The 23,085-nt window shown below is 38.8% G+C and overlaps 1 pseudogene; it reads left to right on the top strand.

Annotated features, from left to right (window-relative positions):
- The window catches only part of LOC116531931, a 54,998-nt pseudogene extending 33,344 nt beyond the window's left edge, over positions 1–21,654 (top strand).
- Positions 21,655–23,085: the final 1,431 nt, after the last annotated feature.

The following is a 23,085-nucleotide window of genomic DNA, read 5'->3' as shown; positions in this document are numbered from 1 at the left end:
TCTTTTCTTTCTTCCTAGAACTCCTAGTGATTGAATTTTGGCCTTCCCAATTGACTCTCTATTTTTCCTTATCTTTTCTCTTCAATTTTCTATGACTATCTTTTTGCTTTGCTTTCTGGATAAGAGTCTTATCTTACAACTTCTCCAATGATTATTTAAAATCCGGTAATACTTCTTTAAATTTCTAATAGCTGTTTCTTGTCCTTTATTCCTTTTTCTTTTTAAGGATCCTATTTCAGTTTCTTGAATAAAATACCTTATCTCTTTTTGGGGGAGGGGGAATGAAGAGAAATGAATTATTGGGTACAAATATACAGTTTGGTAGAAGAAATAAGACCTAGCGTTAAATAGATCAGTAGGATGACTATATTTTATAATCTATTGTACATTTCAAAATAGCTAGAAGATGAGAATTTGCATGACTGTAGCATTAAAAAATATATTTAAGGTGATGAATATCCCAACTATATTGGTTTGACCTTTATAAATTATATGAATGTATCAAATTAGGGCATGTCCCCCACTCAAAAAAAAAAAAAAAAAAGAATACCACAGGCTAGATGGCTTAGACAACAGAAATTTATTTTTCGAATTTCTGGAGGCTAGAAAGTCTAAGACAAAGTTTCTGTCCAATTCAATTTCTGGTAAGAGCTCTTTTCCTGGCTTGCAGATGGCCACCTTATTGCCATGTGTTCACATGGTAGGAGGAGAAAGAGAGAGAGAGAGAGACAGAAAGAGAGAGAGAGAGAGAGAGAGTAAGTATGTGTGAGCTTTCTGGTGTCTTTTCTTATAAGGACACTTATTCTATTGGATCAAGGTCCCACTTTTATGACTCCATTTAGCCTTAGTTACTTTCTCACAGACTCTATCTCAAAATACAATCACATTGGGGGTTAGGGCTTCAATATATGAATTTAGGGGGTGCTCAGTTCAGTCCATAGCAGGGGCATTGTCTCACAGCTGCCTAATATATACAGGATCAAGAGAAGTTTTGTTAAAAATAATTATAGGCAGTGTGTGATGACTCATGTCTGCAATCCCAGTGCTTCAGGAGGCTGAGGCAAGGTAATTGCTTGAGGCCAGGAGTTTAAGATCAGCCTAGGCAACATAGCAAGACCCCATCTCTATCATTTCCAAGTTAAAGATTATCACTGTGACACAGTTTTTCCCTGTGAGAGAATATTCCCCTATTTCAAATTTAGGGGATTTTCTTCCTAACATTGAAATTTTTAAAACAGAATTACTTCTAAAGAATTATACAAATTTTCTCTTCTATTAAATATTATTGTTTATAATTGTTTTATATTACATATTCATGTTAAGAACCCGCTTTTCTCTTAAAATACATTCACATTATGAAATTTTTGCCTGATGATTGAATTCAAACAGCAGTATGATACCTTTTATCTAGTTAATATATGAAAGTGGCTTGAATATAGTCAGACCCATTTTGGGTAGTCTACTGACTTGTTTCTTCATTTGCCAAGCCCTTTTATTATTCACTGTCAGAAAAACAGAGAAGGTGAGACAGCTGGGGGGAAATGTGGAGTAAATGATAAATACCAGATGTTGAATTCTAAAAGCCTCTACATTTACCTAGATTGGCTTTCTCCCTTCCCCAGTTCAAAAGTTTCGAGCTTGGCCGATTGTCAGAATCACTTGAGAAACTTACAAAGAATTCCCTGACTGTAGTTCCTATGTAGGTTTAGATTGAGACTCTGGACTCCAGAATTTTTAAAGGTTATCATATGAGGTTTCTGATCATAGCCTAGTTTCAAAGCAGCTGCTGCTATATCTTTATTTCATTTAAAATTCTGGAATTGACATAATTTTATCTACCAACACTTTTTCCCTTTTAGTTTAATAATTAACCTGGTCTCCAGGGCAGTTTTCATATGTCCATGTATATATTCACTGCTCACGAAAAAGTTTAATGTTAGATTACCTAATTTAATATAGTTGCAGAATTAATGCATAAGGGCTTCCCTTCTTCGAGACTCTTACCCAGCATGGGAACAGTGATCTGCTGCCCACATTACAGGGTGGTATGCCAGGCACAGTTACTGCCTTTGGTTGTGCTCATCTTTCTTTAGTTACCCTTAGTTATGTGGCATACAGGTCCTTATTGCTAGTTCCTCATCCATACTTTGGATCTTGTGAAAATACTGTCAGTATCCAACCCTAAAATATATTAGTATATGGGTTTTTTAAAAAAGAATTACTTTGAATTTTCTATTTAATTTGTAAAAACACTAATGTAAATAAAAACATTTCATTTAACTTTAAAATATTATATCAGTTATTAATACTTTTAAAGACTGAGCTGTTTAAGAATTCTTTATTCAGTTTTTGGGTAACATTTCTAGTACTGATCTTTTGGCCTTTTAAACATAATGATACTGAGTATAAAGACAGGAGCCTTACAACACAGGCAAAGCATTTCACATGCTGTCTTTCTCCAATCTCTTTAAAATATGTATTTATTTTACATACAGATTTTTACACTATCTATTGAAAAATAAAGTAGGATCTGCTACAGTTTCCCCTGAAATTTTATTAAAAGTGTTGAGATTGTTAGAAGGTAGTTTTTAGGTACATGCGCACTACCCTAGACGACTTGTCTATTGTCAAGAAAGTGATAGTATTTGTTAAGTTATTATTCCTATTCAGAAATACTATTTCTTAACTCTCCTGGGAATTTGTGACATAATAAAGCACATCCAAAGTTCAAAAAAATTGTTTAATATATAATTAAAATGTAATTACTATATATAATAAAAATATGTCTTTGGAGTTGTAAATTAAACCAACTAAGATCCAAAGAAACCTTACAAAGTTTTGTGACAGATGTATTGACAAAAGCATCACTTCCTTGAACTAAAAGAGGCTGAGACTTTCCAAAATGAAAAGAAGCTTCTGGACCATCAAGCTTCTATGGACAAGAAGCAGACTAAGAAAGCTACCAAGGTACAAATATGGATCATTTCTTTTGGAAAAGAAAGGAAGTCTCAGAGTGTAGAGCCAATAATCATGGAGAATATTGTCTTGGGGAACCACTCCCAGAGAACAGAACTAAGTCCTAATTACACTCCCTGTCCCAAGAAAAGGAAGTCCTGACAACATGCGCTGGTCTAGATTTCAGAATGCCTTCTACTTCCTTCCTGTTCCTCTTATTTTTGAAAGGAAATGTCTACTGAAGCTACCCTGTTCCTCTCACCACTGTATATTAAGGTGTGATGAGGACATGTAAATTTTCATTTCAGTTCACAGGTCTTTAGATTAAGAGGAGCCACATAGATGGTTCAGTACCAGAGGTGTCTCATTCACATCTGGACTCAATTAGATGATAAGAACCTGGACTCCACATCTGAAACTATAATGAAATGATAATTTTGCGGGGGAAAGGATGAGCACATTTTGCATCTGAAATGAATATAAGTGATTGCAGCAAGAAGGAGGACTGTTCTGTTTGCAAAAATGTAGAATGCTTGTAAGCAGTGGATTGCAGCAGAAGCAATGTGACTTCAAGAAGCATTTCAGCTTTCACTCTTGCCATCTAGGAACCTTGGGACCTCCGTGAATAGAAGCTCAAGCTAGCCCCCTTGAAGACAGGAGACTAAATGGATAAAAAGGCCCAGGTGGCAGGTACCACCAACTGACAGATTGTAAGTGGGACCATCTAGGACCATCCAGCTACAAGAACACCACTAGATTACTGCAGTCACAATGAGCGATCCTCAGCAAGATCAGCAGAACTTCCCAGCTGAACCTAGACCAAATTTCTGACCCACGGAACCATGAGCAAATAAGAGTGGTTATTGTTTTAAGGCACTAAACATGAGGAAATAAATGTCTTATCTTTCTAAGGATGTTAATTATTGGGTTTTTAAGTTGTCTTCTCTATGTGTTGTCTCTGTTTTCTTAGAGTTCTTTGTTCTCTTTGTGTTTGTGCATGTGTGCTTGTGTATGTATGTATGTGGTTTCTCTGTTTCACATTAGAGGCTTTTCCCAAATGCCTGAAGATCTTCTACTACCTGTTTGTATTTTTAAATGGAAGTACTTTTAAGTCTTACTAACTGGTAGGATTCACAGTAGATGATTGGGCAGGAACCCAGAAATTCCATTGGAAGGACAATTGTCAATACAGGCGATCCTTGTTTTGCATGATTCCAATTTGCACAAACTTTAGTTACCACCAGTCCCCCAACAGCACAGTTCAAATTTCAGTTGTCACAGAATATTAACTCTGAGGAATTGCATAATGTACAAACTTTCCTGCTAGATCTTCAGCCCACGAATAAATATGTAAATAACTGTATATAACTATTTAATAACTATGTAAATAAATAAATATGTGAATCAAGACCAAAGTCTAACGGTGATTAGTCACTGTGAATCTGTTACCCAGTTCATGCACACACCACAAAGCATGTACTGTTGTTGTGTTGTCTACTTGTCCCCCAGTGATAAACCCACATGACATTTTACAAAAATGGATAATCAAAGAGGGAATTGCCTAACACAGATGAAAGTACAGCAAAGAAACGAAAAGTGAAAATGCTGGAAGTGAAATTGGATGTGATTTGAAAATATAACAGCAAAGCAAAGATGGGACAAGACCTCTATAAAGCTATGATGCAAACAATATTGAAAACTTCAACGAATATTTTAAAAAGGTAAAGCCACATCAACATCTTTTAATCTAAATTGCACTAGGAATGGAAAGCTGCTTATGGTTAAAACAATACTTTGGATTGAAGAGTGTAATTAAAAAATCCCATTCAGTTTGGCTAGTGTTCAGGCCAAAGTATTGAAGTTATTTCTGTAAAGGCTGCTTTAATCATTTCAAAAGTCTGCATGAATTGATTAGTGCTAACCTATCTAGAGAAGCTACTAGCACAGATACTACCGTAAAAGTTGCACTCAGATTCCAATGATTAATTAAGACTGGTGTTTATGATAATCATCGACCATTTGATGTTGATGAGACAGGTGTTTTTTTGAAAGGCTCTCCATCAATAACTTATACAACAAAAGACGAAGGGTCACCAAGTGACTGTAAAGGAAAGATTCTAGATATGCAACCAGAGAAACTTAGTGAAGATGAACTTATTGACATAAAGGGGGAAAGTGATTGTGACAAAAAAGGATGTAGATGTCCCAGAGGGAGAGGTGCTGGGGAAAAGAACTTCACATTAAAGAAACTCTCAGAGATATTTTGCAAAATTGAAAGTAAAAAGGATAAAATATTGGAAGCTGATCCAAACTTAGAAAGCAGTATGACAATTTCAGATGTTTGATTCATATTGTAAATTACACTACAAGAAGAAGAGAAGCACTGTTCAAACTACTTTTTTTCAATTTTGTTTTTGTTGTTGTTGTTTTTTGAGACAGAGTCTCGCTCTGTTGCCCAGGCTGGAGTGCAGTGGCATGATCACGGCTCACGGCAGCCTTGACCTCCCAGTCTCACATGATTCTCCCACCTCAGCCTCCCATTAGCTGGGACTATAGGGGTAGGCCACCACACTTGGCTAATAAAAAAAAAAAAAGTAGAGACAAGGTTGTTCTATGTTGCCCAGAGTGGTCTTGAACTCCTCAAGCGATCCTCCTGCCTCAGCCTCCCAAAGTGCTGGGATTACCCATATGACCCACCATGCCCTGTCTTAAATGTTTTAATTTCTATATATTTAGATGGTACAAGTTCAGATTTCTTACATGCGTATACTGCATAGTGGTGAAGTCTGAGCTTTTAGTGTGCCCATTACCCAAATAGTGAACATTGTACCCAACAGGTAATTTTTCAGCCCCCATCCTCTCCACCCTCTAACCTTTTGTAGCCTCCAATGCCTGTTATTCTACTCTGTGTGTTCATATGTACCCATTGTTTAACATTCATTTATAAGTGACAACATGCAGTATTTGACTTTCTGTTTCAGAGTTATTTCAGTCAGGATAAGAACCTCCAGTTTCATTTATATTGCTGCGAAAGAAATGATTTTATTCTTTTTTATGACTGAGTAGTAGTCCATGGTGTATATATACTACATTTTCTTTATCCAATCCTCCCTTGACAAGCACTTGATTCCATATGTTTGTTATTGTGAATAGGCTTGTGATAAACATTTGAGTGTGGATACAATGACTGCTTTCCCTTTGGGTATACACTAAGTAGTGGGGTTGCTGGATCAAATAATAGTTCTATTTTTAGTTCTTTAGGAAATCTCCAAACTGCTTTCCACAGTGGCTGAACTAATTTGCATTCCCACCAACAATGTATAAGTGTTCTTTTTTCTCCACAGCCTCACCAATATCTGTTGTTTTTAGACTTTTTAATAATAGCTTTTCTGACTGGTGTAAGATGGTATCTCATTGTGGTTTTAATTTTCATTTCTCTGATGATTAATGATATGGAACATTTTTTATATGTTTGTTGTTTGCTTGTATGTCTTCTTTTGAAAAATATCTGTTCATGTCCCCTGCCCACTTTTTAATTGAGTTGTTTTTTCTTATTGAGCTGTTTGAGTTCCTTGTAGATTCTGGATATTAACCCTTGTCAGATACATACATAGTTTGGAAGTATTTTTTCTCATTCTGTAGTTTGTCTGTTTACTATTGTTTTTCTGTGCAGAAACTTTTTAATTTAATTAAATCCTATTTGTCTATTTTTGTTTTGTTGGGTTTGCTTTTAAGGACTTGGTCATGAACCCCTTCCCTAAGTCAATGGCCAAAAGAACTTTTTCTAGTTTGTTTTTTTCTAGGATTTTTATAGTTTCAGGTCTTATGATTAGGTCTTTAATCCATCTTGAGTTAATTTTGTATATGGTGAGAGGTATGGATCCCATTTCATTCTTCTGCCTATATCAGTCCAATTTTTCCAGCATGATTTATTGAATAGACTGTCCTCTCCCCAGTGTATATTTTTGTTGACTTTGTCAAAGATCAGTTGATTGTAGCTATACAGCTTTATTTATCTATTCCCATTCCATTGATCTATGTGTCTATTTTTATGCCAGTACCATGTTGTTTTAGTTATTATAGCCTTATAGTATATTTTGAAGTTAGATAATGTGATGCCTCCAACTTCATTTTTTGCTTAGGATGGTTTTGGCCATTTGGGCAATTTTTGGTTCCATATACATTTTAGGATTGTTTTTTCCTAATTCTGTGAAAAATAACCTTGGTAATTTGATAGAGATTGCATTAAATATTTAGATTTCTTTGGGCAGTATGGTTATTTTAGCAATATTAATTCTTCCAATCTATGAACACAGGCCATTTCTCTATTTATTTGCGTCTTCTTTATTTTCTTTCATAAATGTTTTATAGTTCTTATAGAAATCTTTCACTTCTGTATTAGCATTCTCCAGAGGGAAAGAACCAATTGTGTGTGTGTGTCTGTGTGTCTGTGTGTGTGTGTGTGTGTGTGTGTGTGTGAGAGAGAGAGAGAGAGAGAGAGAGAGATTATCATGGAGAATTGGCTCTCGTAATTATATGGCAAAGTCCTACAGCAGGCCTTCTATAAGCTAGGGAAAGAGAGAAGCCGGTAGTGGCTCAGTACAAGTCCAAAAGCTTCAAAACCAGGGAAGCTGACAGTGCAGCCTTCAGTCTGTGGCTGAAGGCCCAAAAGTCCCCCAGAAGCTGCTGGTGCAAGTCTCATAGTCTACAGGCCAAAGAGCCTGGTATCTGATCCAAGGGCAGGAGGAGAGGAAGCAAGTGTCTGGCATGGGATGAGAGAGCCAGAAGATGCAGCAAGCAAGCCTATCCCCTCTTCTTTCACCTGCTTTTTTCTAACTGTGCTGGCAGCCAATTGGGTGGTGCCCACTCACAATGCAGGTGGATTTTCCCCTCCCAGTCCACCAATTCAAATGTCAATCTCCTCTGGCAACACCTTACAAATACACTCAGAAAGAATACTTTACCAGCCATTTAGGCACTCCTCAATCCAGTCAAATTGGCACCTAATATTAGCCATGATAACTTTGTTGGCTACATATATTCCTAAGCATTTTATATTTTAGAGCTATTGTGAGTGGGATTGCCTTCTTGGGTGGGATCTAGTGGCCCTCCACTAGATCATTATTGGTGCATAGAAACCCTATTGATTTTCATATATTAATTTTGTATCCTAAAACTTTACTGAATTTATTTATCAAATCTGAGAGTTTTTTGGTGGAATTTTTAGGGTTTTCTAGATGTCAATATAAAAACTTATCATTAGCAAACCAGGAATTAATTTGACTATATTTTTTCCAATTTGGAAGTCTTTTTATTTTTTTCTCTTGCCTAATTGCTCTGGTGACGACTTCCTGTAGTATGCTGAATAAGAGTGGTGAAAGTGGGCATCCTTGTTTTGTTCCAATTTTTAGAAGGAATGCTTCAACTTTTCCCCTTAAGAATGATGTCAGCTGTGGGTTTGTCATAACTGCCTTTGTTATGTTGAAGTATGTTCCTTCTATGCCTAGTTTGTTGAGGATTTTTATCATGAAGCATTGCTGAATTTTATCAAATGCCTTTGCTGCATTTATTGAGATGATCATATGACTTTTGTCCTTAATTCTGTTTATGTGATGGATCACATATATTGATTTGGATATGTTGAACTGTTCTTGCATTCCTGGGATAAATCCCACTTGATCATGTTGTATTTTCATTTTGATGTGCTGTTGGATTTGATTTGCTACTATTCTTGTTGAGAATTTTTGTGTCTATGTTCATCAGGGATATCGTTCTCTAGCTTTCTTTTTTTGTTGTGTCCTTGCCTGGTTTTGGTATCAGGGTGATACTGACCTCATAGAATTAGTTAGGTATAACGCCTTCCTCCTTGAATTTTTGGAATAATTTCAAGAGGATTGGTATTAGTTCTTCTTGATATGTTTGATAGAATTTGACTGTGACTCCATCTGGTCCTGGGTGGTTTTTTTGGGGATACTTTTTCATTACTGATTCAGTCTTGCTGCTCATTATTGTTTTTTTCAGGAGTTCTAGTTCCTCTTGGTTCAACCTTGGGAGGTTGTGTGTTTCTAGCAATTTATTCATTTCCTGTAGGTTTTCTAGTTTGTGAGTATATATTTGTTCATAATACTTTCTGATGATCTTTTTTATTTCTGTGGTATCAGTTGTAATATCTCTTTTTTCATTTCTGATTGTGTTCACTTGGATCTTCTCTCTTTTTGGTTAGTCTAGCTACTGGTTTATCAATGCTATTTTTTTTTTCAAAGAACTAACTTTTTGTTTCATTGATCCGTTGTATTTTTTTTTCTATTTCATTTAGTTGTGCTCTGATTTTTGTTATTTCTTTTCTTCTGCTAACTTGAGATTTGGTTTGTTCTTGTTTTCTAGTTCCTTGAGGTATGACATTAGGTTGTTAATTTGTGATCTTTCTGCTTTTGATGTAAGCAATGTATTTTGTATTTCTTTCATAGTTTTTCAGTTGCAGAATTTCTGCATTTTTAAACATATCTATTTCCTTGTTTAATATTTCATTCATATTTTGAATTGATTTTCTGATTTCTTGGTATTGGTTTTCAGATTTCTCTTGAATCTCATTGAGCGTCTTTAAAATCAATATTTTGAATTTTTCCTTATCTAACATTTTGAGGAATTTTTTGATTAGTATCCGTTGCTGGATAATTGTGTTCTTTTCATGCTGTCATATTTCCCTGCTTTGTTACATTTCTTGGGACTTTTCCATTAATATCTGCGCATCTGGTGTAGCAATTATTTGTTCCAATTTTTAGAAATTGCTTTTTGGAGGAGAATTTTTTCCTGAAAATGATTTATGTTTTTGGTTAAATAGGATATTTTGGTTTTTATTTTAAGTGTCTGCAATAGTGTAACCTTTGTATGACTCTTTTGGTAGTACAGAGGCAGTACACAATCAGTGGTATCTGTGATTTCCTTGGTGGCTAGAATACAATTATTAGTTGAGGTGATGGTGAAGTTTTTCTGAGGGCTTGTATGTTAACTGAGCCAGTCTCCAGACCCCAGTAGTGGCTGCAGTGTGGCTGATGTGCCTGATTTTAGGTCTCAGAGCAGCTTACACTGGATCCAGTGTTAGTGAGTACTGGAGAGTTACTTCTTGGGCCTCCGGGTGGCTTCCTTTTTTTTTTTTTTTTTTTTTATATTTTATTTTTTAAAAGCTAGTAGTTGGAATAGTGGTGGGTCAGGTGTGTGGCCAGGTTCTCAGATCCCTAGAAAGCTAGTGTCATGTGGGTGATAGCAGTAGCAGTGTTGGAGCAACCCAATGAAACCCCATTGGTGTTCCTGGTTGCTGTGACTGTCTGGGCAAGCTAGTCTCCAGTCCCACAGCCATCCATAGCAAGGTGGTGGGTATTGTCCTGTGCGTGCTTACAGGAGCTTGGCTTTCTGTGTCCCTACCCTAGCTAGGTGGCAGCTGCAGCCAAATAATCTTGAACTCGACCCGAAAGTAGGGAGCAGCCCAACTTTAAACTTTAAAAATTGTGCCAGCTGTGGGCTTGTGACAAGAGAGAGTAGGAGACCTTTCAGGCAAGCAGCATTGTAAGTTGTGGGAAGTGTGGTCAGTTTGAATCTCAGACTCACAGCAACCTATAGCAAGGCAGTGGGTATTGTCCTACGTATGCATACAAGAGCCTGGTTTCCTTGTCCCCCTTCAGCCAGGCTGAAATCTACATCAACTTGACCTCAGCCCAAGGGTGGGAAGAAGCCCTAGTGTTAAACTCTCAAAATGACGCCTAGGGCTTGCTACGAGAGAGGGCAACCTACTTCTTAAGTTAAAAAATAAGTTTCATTATCATTGTTGTTTTAAATTACAGTGCACTAATATCAGCTTTACTATTCCATCTATTCCCTATACAATTATACCTGACAGTAAGAGCTGTTCACGCTTTGACAAACGATTTTAAAGGTTATGGAACAATTGTAATTTTCCTCATTGATTATTAAAGTTCCAGCTTCCAAAAGTCATTTTTATGGTCCTGCACTACTGTAAAAGCAAGGACTACCAGCATCTACAGATCTCCTGTCTGGGCTGTTCAGTTTCTCCGGGGAGCAATCCTTCAAAGCTTTGCCTGGTGACTATATATCTAGGTGCTAACATTTTTGGAGCTGAGTAGCACAAGAGTTATAGGGGATCTCACCATTGAATACGTAGATTTTTACTTAATCCCACTATTTTCTAATGGTACCTTGCTGTGTGTCTAATATCCCCAAAACGAAAGCCTCTCTGATTCAATTTCTCCATGGAATAAATCTCCTGTCCTGTACTAGGATGGAGGAAGAGTTAACTCAGGGGTGAAGCCTCTTTCTTTTACATGCCTTTAGCCGGACTATTTTCAACTCCACTCTTTCCCCAACCCAACTTTACTCTAATTCCTTTCTTTCTGGGATTCTGTAGGTAAATTGGCTTCCTTCTCATTGGCATTATTCCTTGCATAGAATTGGTATTCTGCCTTTTCAGCTCTACTAACTCCTCTATCTGCTTTCCATTTTCCAAATGTTTTCTTATCCTCTGTGGCCTCCTTTTACGCTGTCTTTTTTCTCATGTGTTTATGCTTTTTACAAAATGTCTTTACCCCCATTTTAGTGGAGTTTAATGAAAGAATAAGTGTTCAGTTTGCTATGTTTAACTGCAATGCTCTATTATCATAAATGTATAGTGATCCCAGTCTGTCCTATTGTGTAATTTCTTTGTCAGTGCTTAAGTGGTTGGGTAAAGGCATCAAGGAAGTAGATAATAGAATTCATCCAGAATTAGAGTTTTACCAGACAGGTGCAGCAAAAAAATCAGAGGGACAAGAGAGTTTGAGACAGTGACAAGATGATGAAATGATGAATCATGTAGTATAAATTGAATAAGAATGGAAGAAAAAAAGAAGAGAGTTGATGGACTGAGAGAAAATTAAGGGGTTAGTATATTGGAGTTATAATTAAGTTTTAAAAAGGTCATAGTAGGAATAGTCAAATAATCAAGAATGAGAGGAACTCAAACAGTGGGATATTTGAGTTATTGATTGTGGAAATTGAACAGTCATGGGGGCCTGAGGTGGTATAGAGAAAAAAGTCATTGGAATGAGGTACCAAAGAACTGAGAGGCCAGTTGAATGAGTTGTCCACATGGATATGTTGAAGTCATACAGGATGATAAATAAAGTTAATCATACTTGAAGACAGTGGTCCTTTTGAAGAACAACAGTAACAACCAGAAGACAAAGAAGGAGGAAGAGAAGGTGGAGGATGAGGAGGGGGAAAAGGAGAAGAAGTCTGGAGCACCATCCATCACATCTTCATTCTAGACAGTAGGACAAAAGAAGTTTCAAAGAGACAAAGGACATGGGCAGCTTTTTAGGTTTTTTTTTTTTAAGACACAGTCTTGCTCTGTCACCCAGGCTGGAGTGTAGTGGCACAATCTTGGCTCAATGCAACCTCTGCTTTCCAGGTTCAAGCAATCGTGGTGTCTCAGCCTCCTAAGAAGCTGAAATTACAGGCATGTGTCACCACACACAGCCAATCTTTGTATCTCTAGTAGAGATAGGGTTTTGCCATGTTGTCCAGGCTGGTCAATTCCTGGCCTGAAGTGATCTACCTGCCTTGACCTTCCAAAGTGCTGGGATTACAGGCATGAGCCACCATACCCAGCCAACTTTCTTAAAAAAGATTCCCAGAAGCTGACATATATCACTTAAACTTGCATCCCACTGGCCTGAACTTTACAAACCAATGGCCACGTTTATCTAGAAAGGAAGCTAGGAAATAGAATTTTTTTTTTCCTCTGGGAAGCCATGTAGCCAGTTAAAGTTCATATTTCAATGGAAGAATAAGAGAATAGATATGGGGGAGGGGTACAACTAGCAGGCTCTGTCACAGCCCTGGAAATCAGGTAAGAGGGGAGAATTGGTAAAAGGTTTCTTGGCCAAAGAGAAATATCCTCACCATTTAAATAATGTTCAAAAATAATCTTAAATTATTTATGCTTCAATGTTGCCTCACTTTCTTAAAAAATAGCGGAATATGCCAGGCACAGTGGCACGTGCCGATAGTTTCAGCTACTTGGGAGGCTGAGGCAGGAGAATTGCTTGAGTCCAGGAGTTTGAATGCAGCCTGGGTGGCAGAGCAAAATTCTGTCTCTAAGAAAAAAAAAAAAATAGTAGCCAGGCACAGTGGCTGACGCCTGTAATCCCAGCACTTTGGGAGGCCGAAGCAGGCATATCACCTGAGATTGGGAGTTCAAGACCAGCCTGACCAACGTGATGAAACCCCGTCTCTACTAAAAACTACAAAATTATTCAGGTGTGGTGGCACATGCCTGTAAGCCCAGAGACTTGAGAGGCTGAGGCAGGAGAATCACTTGAACCCAGAGGTGGAGGTTGCAGTGAGCCGAGATGGCGCCATTGCACTCCAGCCTGGACAACAAGAGCGAAACTCCACCTCAAAAAATAATTATTATTATAATAATAACTGAATAAGTCTTTGGTATCCCTTAGCAGAAAAGCCAATAGGAATTCAAATATGCCAAATTAAATAGCCCTTTAAAGTTACTAAGAGGCATGTGAACTTTCACTCTCTTAAATAATGATAAGGGTTACTGTGGTAGGCTAAAAAAACAGCACCACCACAACCACCCCAAAATATTCACATCCTAATCCTTAGAATATGTAAATGTAAACTTATATGGCAAAAGAGAGGATAAGGATCTTTGCACCTGTGATTAAATTAAGGATCTTGAGATCGGGAGGTGTTTTGTCTGCCTCCACTTCATCCCATTAGTGAGGGAGGGAGTACTGCGCTATCTTTCTGGTAATTGCCAAATACATGACACCTGGCACTGAACAAATGCGATTGACAGCAGTTTATTAGTTACATACAGTCACAGCCCAAAGGAGAGGGATACTTTACGACATGCAGGGCCACACAGGGGTTACATTTGGGAACAGAATAAACCAGAAGACACTGGGAGGCAGGCTTTGTAGGGGTGGGGTGTCCCCTGGTTCCTCTGGGAGGATGTGATTGCCTTGTTTGCATAGGCTCCCAAAGAGGAGAAACCCATTAGGTTGAGATCTAGGGGTTGTGTAGCTGGTACAGCTGTTAGAGAAACTAGCTGGGTAGGAAACCATTCCTGCTGGATGGAGGACATACTAGTCAAGACTGGAGGAAATCATGGTTGGACTTTGAGACCCTGTGAGGCTCAAAGATGTCAAGGCAGCACATGAAAGTTTAGTTCTTACACTGTAGGTGATTATCCTGAATTATCTCAGTAAACCCTAAATGCAAGCCCCTGTATCCTTATAAGAGGAGTGCAGAGAGAAACTAGACACACAGAAGAGGAGAAGGCAATGTGATCAAAGAGGCAGATTGGAGTGCTGCAGCCACAAACCACACAATGCCAGCACCCAAGAGAAGCTGGAGGAGGCAGGAAATAGATTTTCCCCTAGAGCCCCTAGGGGGATCGAGGTCCTGCTGACACCTTGATTTCAGTCCAGTGAACTGATTCCAGTGTTGATAACTGTGAGAGAATACATTTCTATTTTTTTCAGCGACCGAGTTTGTGGTAATTTATTACAGAGGACATAAGAAACTAATTCAGCTACCAACCACTGGGCATTTACCATGTGCCAGGTACTATGCTAAGTCCTTTACATGCATTATCTCACTTAATCCTTACAACAGCCCAAAGAGTTAGATACTATTCTTAACTTCATTTTGCAGAAAGAAACTGAGGTTTAGAGATAATAAATAACTTGTCCAATGTCACAAATAACTCAATGTCACACATAACTACATTGAGAGAGCTACCCCAAATTTACATGGCCCTAGAGCTCATGTTACAATTAGAATATCTAATTTCCAGGCCTTGAGAAAGACTACCTGAGAAAATGGGCAAAAGCATAAGGAAGTTTGGGCAGTGAAGTAGAAAGCCAAGGCACAGAAAGTACCAGGGAAGGAACAATAAACTCTCCAGGTGCATAGACTAACAAAGCAACTATTCATTTATCCATTCATCCATTCTACACATATTTACTGAGTGTCTACTATTACCTGGCACTCTGCTAGATGTTGTGGGAATAGGGATAATCAATGACTGAACTTCTCCTTTTGGAGTCTCTTTTATTTTCTCTGTCCCAGAGTGAACCACAATTAGCTTTCTTGGGCAACACTGGCCAGAGACACTATCCCATCCCTCCAAAGTTCAAGGGCCAGCTTGAGCTTTATTCATTCCAAAACCCAACCATCCAGCCAGACCCTCAAATCACTGAAGGCACCCAGTCAGTCAAAAAGGGTCAGAATCAAGGGCAAACCTCTCTGAAGTGCTTATCACTCTCCAGCATCTCCTAAATCTTGGAATGATCCTGAACCTTTCTCAAGCCTCCCTTCTACCTGCTGGTCAGATAGGCCCTGTGTTGTAAGACTCTTCCAGCTCTGGAAAGCGGTTTCCAGAAGTTAGCTTGAAGACTCTCTAATATCCAAGAAAGAGATGGGAGCCACTTGAGGTAAGTACTGTTCTTCATTGATTGCCCTGCAACACTGCTTTCTGAACACCTACACTTCACCCCTTGCTGCCTTTATCCACAATTCATTAGTTTCCACTGATGAGACCAATCAAGTTGGAATAGATGAATACAGCCATGTGTATGCATGAGCTTGGTCCATTCCGCAGCATGTAGACTGTCTTATGATAACGCTTTCATGAATACATTGCATTGCAAAAACAGGAACTGCATACAAATTGACCTTTTATCATCTTAAAAAGCCTTCCCTGAGGACTTTCTAAGCATAAGTGCAGTGGAGGAAGTCATAAAGAAAAAATATAGATATATGTGACAACGTTGAAATCAAAAACTTATGTGTATTAAAAAAACATAGAGATTGCTGACAGGTAAACAAATTGGTACAACTTTCATGGAGGGAAATCTGGTATACGTATTAAAAGCCTTTCAAATGTGCTTACCATGTCACCCAGGAATCCCACTGCTAAGGACTTATCCAAAGGAAATAAACCATATGGGCAAAAAGATTTTGCTATGAGGATATTAATCTAAGTTTTAATTATAATAGTGGAAGGTTGGAAACCACCCAAATGTCCTATAATAGAGGGCTGACACATTGATATGATGGAATACAATGCAGACATTAAAAGTCATGTTTTAAAATTATATTTAGTGTTATAGGAAATGTTCAGGATTTAATTAGGTAAAGAAATCAGGATGTAAAATGTATAGTTTTTAAAATATAGTAAGTATATGTACTCATTACTTCCAAAAATATGTATCAAAGATCTACTGAGTATAGTGATAGATTTGGGGGATATTGCAATGGGCCAAACAGAGAGTCTTTGTGATAATGAAGGAAAAAAGGAAATAAAACAGACAGTCTTTGCCATAAAAAAGACTAAAAGGAAATAAACCAAAATCCATATCATTAACGATACCTATGTCTGGGTGGATTAAGGGTGATTTTAATATTTTTCTTGATCCCTCTCCATATTTTCCATGATTATAATACTGCTTTCACAACTAAGGAAAAGTTATTTTTAAAAATGTCTTCCAAGCCAGGTATAGTGGTACATTCCTGTAATCCCAGCTACTCAGGAGGCTGGAACAGGAAGATTACTTGAGCCTAGGAGTTCAAGACCAGCCTGGGCAACATAGCCAGACCCTGTCTCAAAAAGAAAAAAAATTTTCCTTCAAATTGAGGCTAGCTAATATGCCTTGTGAAGCCTAATACATAAAAGCATCTTGTATTTAATAAACTCGGAGGATTTGGACCATTTCCATGACCTTCAATTAATTAGATCCTCCATACAATCCTGTGGGGATAAGTAGGGCAGGGATCATCACGTCCATTGTATGGAAAGAGGTTGAGGCAGAAAAAGCAAGTGATTGCCCTGGAAAATAGAATGGATTTGGGATAGAATCATATCCCTAAAGTCAAATTTCAGGGCTGTCTTAGCTCTACTGTATTTCCCTGAAGGTGTTGGGAAGGCAAAGGGCCTCTCAAGGCTTTGATCCAAATTCCTTTCCAGACATTTGCCCCTGTTGCCTTTCTTCAAGTGATTTGATGCTATGGAATTCCCAAATAAGCAAGAGAAATAGCTGAATCATTTTACTTTCTAGCTTCTCCAAGATTTAGAATTGTAGAATCACATAAGGAAGAGACCTTGGAAAGCATTCCAGCCTTCTATCCAAGTTGAGAAGATTGCCTCGAGGGTACCTCTCCTCCTGACCTGCCTTTCTGTCTCTCTGCCTGGTACAGATACCCTTTCTTTTCCTCCCCTCCCCTTTTGGGAAACCTGCTAGATGGCCCTTTGACTGACTAAACAAATTAGAGTTAATGTCTTCTGGCTGGTAATGAACTCATGCCTGAATAGCAAATACCCATGGCATTTGCATTTTGACTCAGAACTCTGAAGACACCAAACCCAAAAGAACTATGGAATTTCAGGCAGCATAGTAGGCTAGTTAGGAAGGTATCCCTGGGCAGGATCATGTTTTGGCAGCTCTGCTCAAGATTTTACAGAACTAGGCAGGCTACCTACTTCTACTGCATATATGATAAGCCCCATCCTCAGGGAGCTGGCTCCATTGGATAAGACTGAGGATACAGTTCTATAGCAGCAGGTCCTTTTGGCCTCTGCCTAAGGGGTTAGGGGGTGCAGCCAAGCGCAGTGCCCGTAATCACTCAGGAGGAAGTGAGGGAGCCTGCTGAACAAAGAAGGGAATGAGTTTCTAGTGGGAAGATTTTTCAATCCTTCTGAGAGAAAACCAAATCCAATTCTTATTCATTTGTCGCCTGGTTCCAGCCTCCACCCCGCTTAGCTTCCTTGGGTCAATGACAGATTTGAGCCTTTGTATTAATAGTCAGCCTTTTTCCCTTGGTTCTGGTCTGTACTTGAGCCTGCTGCTGCTGCTACTGCTGCTACTTAGAACCACTCTCCATCCATCAACACATCTGGCTCCTCAGTTTGCTGCAAGGAAAAATTAAGATTTTGTTGCTCAGGTTCTCCTACATTGTTTCTGCTTAGGGCTTACCCCCCTGGAGCGTGCAGCTCATCCCTCTACCCACCCACCACCCTCCCCCATGGCTTTTGCTCAAATTCAAAGCTGTTTTTGGAAGCATCACTTCTGTAACCAAAGGAACTGAAACTCAGGCTTAGACCAGGCCTGACTTGATACTGGCTGCAGTGGTCACCTGCCTAATATAGTTTTCAACAGCATTAGGAAAATATTTCCTGTCCAGGGAATAGTCATAACTAATACTTATAAATAATCAAATATGGGCCAGGCACTGTGCTAAGCAATTTACATGCATAAATCATTTAATCTTCAAAATAAAACCTATGTAATAGGCACCACTATTATCCCCATTTACATTTTTCCAGTTCAAGATGGTAGACTGAGCACAAACATTTAAGTCTTGTCCCTCCAGAGGCCTCATTAAAATAATACCACAGACATTTTAAAATGCATAAACCCACCACAATAAAGAGAACAGGAGGGAGGCCATCAGTGGCTGAGAAATTTAAATAAATTTCTGAAGTCAGAAAGCATCTGAGCAGTGCTAACTGGTAGAGCCGAGTGAAGCAAACAATCAGTTGAAACTCTGTGTGGAGGGGCTGCAGCTAAAGAGACAGCCTGCCTACCTCGCAAACCTTAGCAAGACTACAAGTACGACAGAAATAAGAGTGAGGACTGGGGCTGACAACAGAGTGATTAACTGAAGGTCTCTATAAAGAAGAGTTGACCCCCAGTCCCTACATGGAGATGACCTGGAAGCCAAATATTTACTTGCCAACCTAAAACCAAAGAGTTTCTTCACTGCAGAAATTGAATAAAGTGTCTAGGGAGAATTAGGGCAGCTAGCTGAATGTTAGTGCCTCAGAGTTAGGCCTTTTGTAGTCTGGTATTTAAACCCCACCCCATATCCCCTGCAAAAGATTAATACACAGCTCCCCTCTTACTGTCCTTAAGCAAAATCTGCCCATTGTCAAGGTCTGCTCACATATGCCCAGCTCCCAGTCAGACTCTCTATAGCCTCATTTTAAAAGATAAACAGGAAACAAAAGAATATTCGACAATTAGACATATGAGGAAAGACGGGAACTTTAAAGAAAAATGACACGAAACAAGCAGAGTTGATTTAGGAACTAAAGGTAGTTTAAATAAAATTCCAAGTAGTATCCACAGAGAAATTTGAGACTGTATTACATCTGTAAAACAAGAATAGAATACTATAAAAAATAAGAATGAATAATGCAATTGATCTCTTTGCAAGACTTCAATGTAAACCTTTCTATATTGCTTTGATGTTTGAACAACGCAAAGATATTACTTATTTGAAAAAAATTAGTTTAATTTTTTTTTTTTGAGATAGAGTCTCACTCTGTCACCCAGGCTGGAGAGCCGTGGCGCCATCTTGGCTCACTGCAACCTCCGCCTCCTGGGTTCAAGTGATTCTCCTCCCTTAGCCTCCCAAGTAGCTAGGATTACAGGCGACTGCCACCATGCCTAGATAATTTTTGTATTTTTAGTAGAGATGGGGTTTCACCATATTGGCCAGGCTGGTGTTGAACTCCTGACCTCAGGTGATCCACCCACCTTGGCCTCCCAAAGTTCTGGGACTACAGGTGTGAGCCACAGCACCCAGCAGTTTAATTTTTCAAAATGATGAGCTATTGGAAATAAAATATATGATTGGCAAATATCATAAAAGGTGTATTAGTTTTATATTGCTGCATAACAAATTACCATAAGCTTTAGTGGCTTAAAACAACCCACATTTTTTAATTTCACAGTTTCTGCAGGTCCAGAAGTCCAAGCACTACATAGCGGGGGTTCCCTGCTTACAGCTTCACGAGGCTACAAGGTGAACTTAAGATGTGTTCTTATCTGGAACTCGGGGTTCTTTTCCAAGCCCATTTGCGCTGTTGCCAGAATTCAATTCCTTAAAGTTGTAAGAATGAGATCCTTAGCAACTCAAATATGCTTCTCTCTGTAGGCAGTTCACAAAACAGCTGTTTTCTTATTCAAGGCCAGTGAAAGGGTCTCTCCAGCTTCTGTCTCTGATTCCTAGACTCCCTTTAAAAAGTTCACTGATTAACTCAGGTCTACCCAGAATAATCCCTTTGATTAACTAAAAATAAACTTATTTGGGATCTTAATGACACCTGCAAATTCCTTTACCTTTGCCATATAACCTAATCATAAAAGTAACATCCCATCCTATTCACGGGTCCGACCCACACTCAAGAGGAGAGGGTTAGACAGGACATGTACATCAGGAATCAGGAATCTTGGGGGCCATTGTAGAATTCTGCCTTCTACAAAGGACTGGAAGATAAAATTGAGGAAATCCCTCACAACAAGGAAAAAATAAATGAGAAATAAAGGAAAAGCAATAATGAAGAAAAGTTCAGGAAGTTCAACATCTAGCATCCAACTATTAGAAATTTCAAAAAGAAGGAAAGGAGAAACTTATCAAAGAAGTAATATGATAAAATTTCTGAAGGCTGATGGAAAACATGAGTTTTCTAACTGAAGAAGCCAATTGAATGTCATGCGAAGTTATGTTTTTCAAAGCCACATTCCCAGCCATGTCAGGGTTTTTATGCTGAATACTACGAAATGCTGAAAAAAGAAATCAAATAAACCTAAAAAATGGAGAGACATACCATATTCATGAATTGGAAGACTTAACATTGTTAAAATGTCAATTATCTCAAACTGGCTATAGATTTTATGTAATGTTTATCAAAATCCCAGGAGGTTTCTTGCAGATATAGACAAGCTTATTCTAAAATTAATACGAAAAGGCAAAGGTGCGGACAATGCCCACATCGTTCTGCAGATCAACAAAGCCTGTCTTGCTGCTGATGACTTTAGAGTCAAGTATGAGACAGAGCTGGCCTTGTACCAGTCTGTGGAGAGCAACATCCATGGGCTCCACAAGATCACTGATGACACCAATGTCACTCAGCTGCAGCTAAAGACAGAGATTGAGGCTATAAGGAGGAGTTGATTTTTATGAAGAAGAACCACGAAGAGGAAGTAAAAGGCCTACAAGCTCAAATTGCCAATTCTGGGTTGACCATGGAGGTAGATGCCCCCAAATCTCAGGACCTCACCAAGATCATGTCAGACAGACATCCAGGCCCAATCCGACGAGCTGACTTGGAAGAACCAAGAACAGCTGGACAAGTACTGGTCTCGGCATATTGAGGAGAGCACCACAGTAGTCACCATGCAGTCCTCTGAGGTTGTAGCTGCTGAGATGATGCTCATAGAACTGAGACATGCAGTCCAGTCCTTAGAGATTGACCTGGACTCGATGAGAAATCTGAGGGAGAGCTAGGAGAACAGCCTGAGGGAGGTGAAGGGCCGCTACAGCCTGGAAGAAGGAGCAGCTTACGGGATCCTGCTGCATCTGGAGTCAGAGCTGGCACAGACCCAGGCAGAGGGACAGCACCAGGCCCAAGAGTACAAGGCCCTGCTGAACATCAAAGTCGAGCTGGAGGCTGAGATCGCCACCTACTGTCGCCTACTGGAAGATGGCGAGGATTTCAATCTTTGTGATACCCTGGACAGCAGCAACTCCATGCAAACCATCCAAAAGACCACCACCCGCTGGACAGTGGATCATAAAGTGGTGTCTGAGACCAACGACACCAAAGTTCTGAGACATTAAGCCAGTAGAAGCAGGATATTCTTTGGGGAGCAGGAGGCCAACAGAAAGTTCACAGGTAAAATAAATAAATAAATATTTTTAAAAAGGCAAAGGAATTAGAAAAGCCAAGGCAATATTTGGGGAAAAAATAAAATTAGAGAAATCACACTGAATGATTTTAAGATTTATAGAAAGTTAAGTAATGAAAACTGAGTGTTACTGGTGAAGAGATGTGCACATAAATCAATGGGATGGAAAAGAGAGTGCAGAAAAAGATGTGGAAAAGAGAGTGCAGAAAAAGATGTACAAAAGAGACAAAAGGTCGGGTGTGGTGGCTCACACCTGTAATCTCAGCACTTTGGGATGCCAAGGAGGGGGAAATCACCTGAGGTCAGGAGTTCAAGACCAGCTTGGCCAACATGGTGAAACCCTTTCTCTACTAAAGATACAAAAATTAGCTAGGCGGAGTGGTGGGCACCTGTAATCTCAGCTACTAGGGAGGTTGAGGCAGGAGAATCACTTGAACCTGGGAGGCAGAGGCTTCAGTGAGCTGAGATGGCATCACTGCACTCCAGCCTGGGTGACAAAGTGAGACTCTTGTCTCAAAAAAAAAAAAAAGACAAAGATGCAAAAGCAATTCAATGGAGAAAACATCATCTTTTCAACAAATAATGCTGAAACAGTGGAACATCCACCATTTCAAAAACAGAACATTGACCTAATATTATGCCTTATATAAAATGAATTTAAAATGGATATTAAACATAAATGCAAAACCTAAAACGATAAAACTTTTAGAAGAAGATGTAAGGGAAAATCTTTGTGACCTTGGGTTAAGCAAAGTTTTTAGATGTACCACCAAAAGCTTGATCCATAAAAAAGAAAAATTGGCAAATTGGACTTTATGAAAATATGTAACTTTTGCTCTGTAAGAGATCCTGTTAAGAGAATAAAAAGACAAGCTACAAACTGGGAGAAAATATTTGCAAATCACATATCTGACAAAGAGCTTGTATCTAGAATATATAAAGAGGCTATTGAAACTTAGCAAGAGGCCAAGCACAGTGGCTCATGCTTGTAATCCCAACACTTACAGAGGTCAACAAGAAAGGATCACTTGAGGCTGCATGCAGCCTGGGCAACAGAGCAAGACCCCATCTCTGAAAAACATGAGACTCAATAAAACTTACTGAAACAAACCAATATTTTTAAGTGGGCAAAAAAATTTTTGAAAAGTCACTTTACAAACAAAGATACAGAAATGGCTCACAAACACATAAAATTAGTCATTCAGGAAATGAGAATTAAACTGCAAAAATGTGCCTTTAGAAAGACACTAGTAATTGAAATAAAAAGGAATGTTAGTACCAAGTTTTGGCAAGGATGTGAAGCAACTGGAACTCTGATTCATTGCTGGTGGGATTCTAAAATGGTACAACCACTTTGGAAAGT

The sequence above is a fragment of the Sapajus apella genome, unplaced genomic scaffold, assembly GCF_009761245.1.
Source record: "Sapajus apella isolate SASKATOON/1434 unplaced genomic scaffold, GSC_monkey_1.0 scaffold73, whole genome shotgun sequence".
NCBI lineage: Eukaryota > Metazoa > Chordata > Mammalia > Primates > Cebidae > Sapajus > Sapajus apella.
Note: the sequence above shows the minus strand (reverse complement) of the source record. Positions and strands in the feature narration are given on the sequence as shown.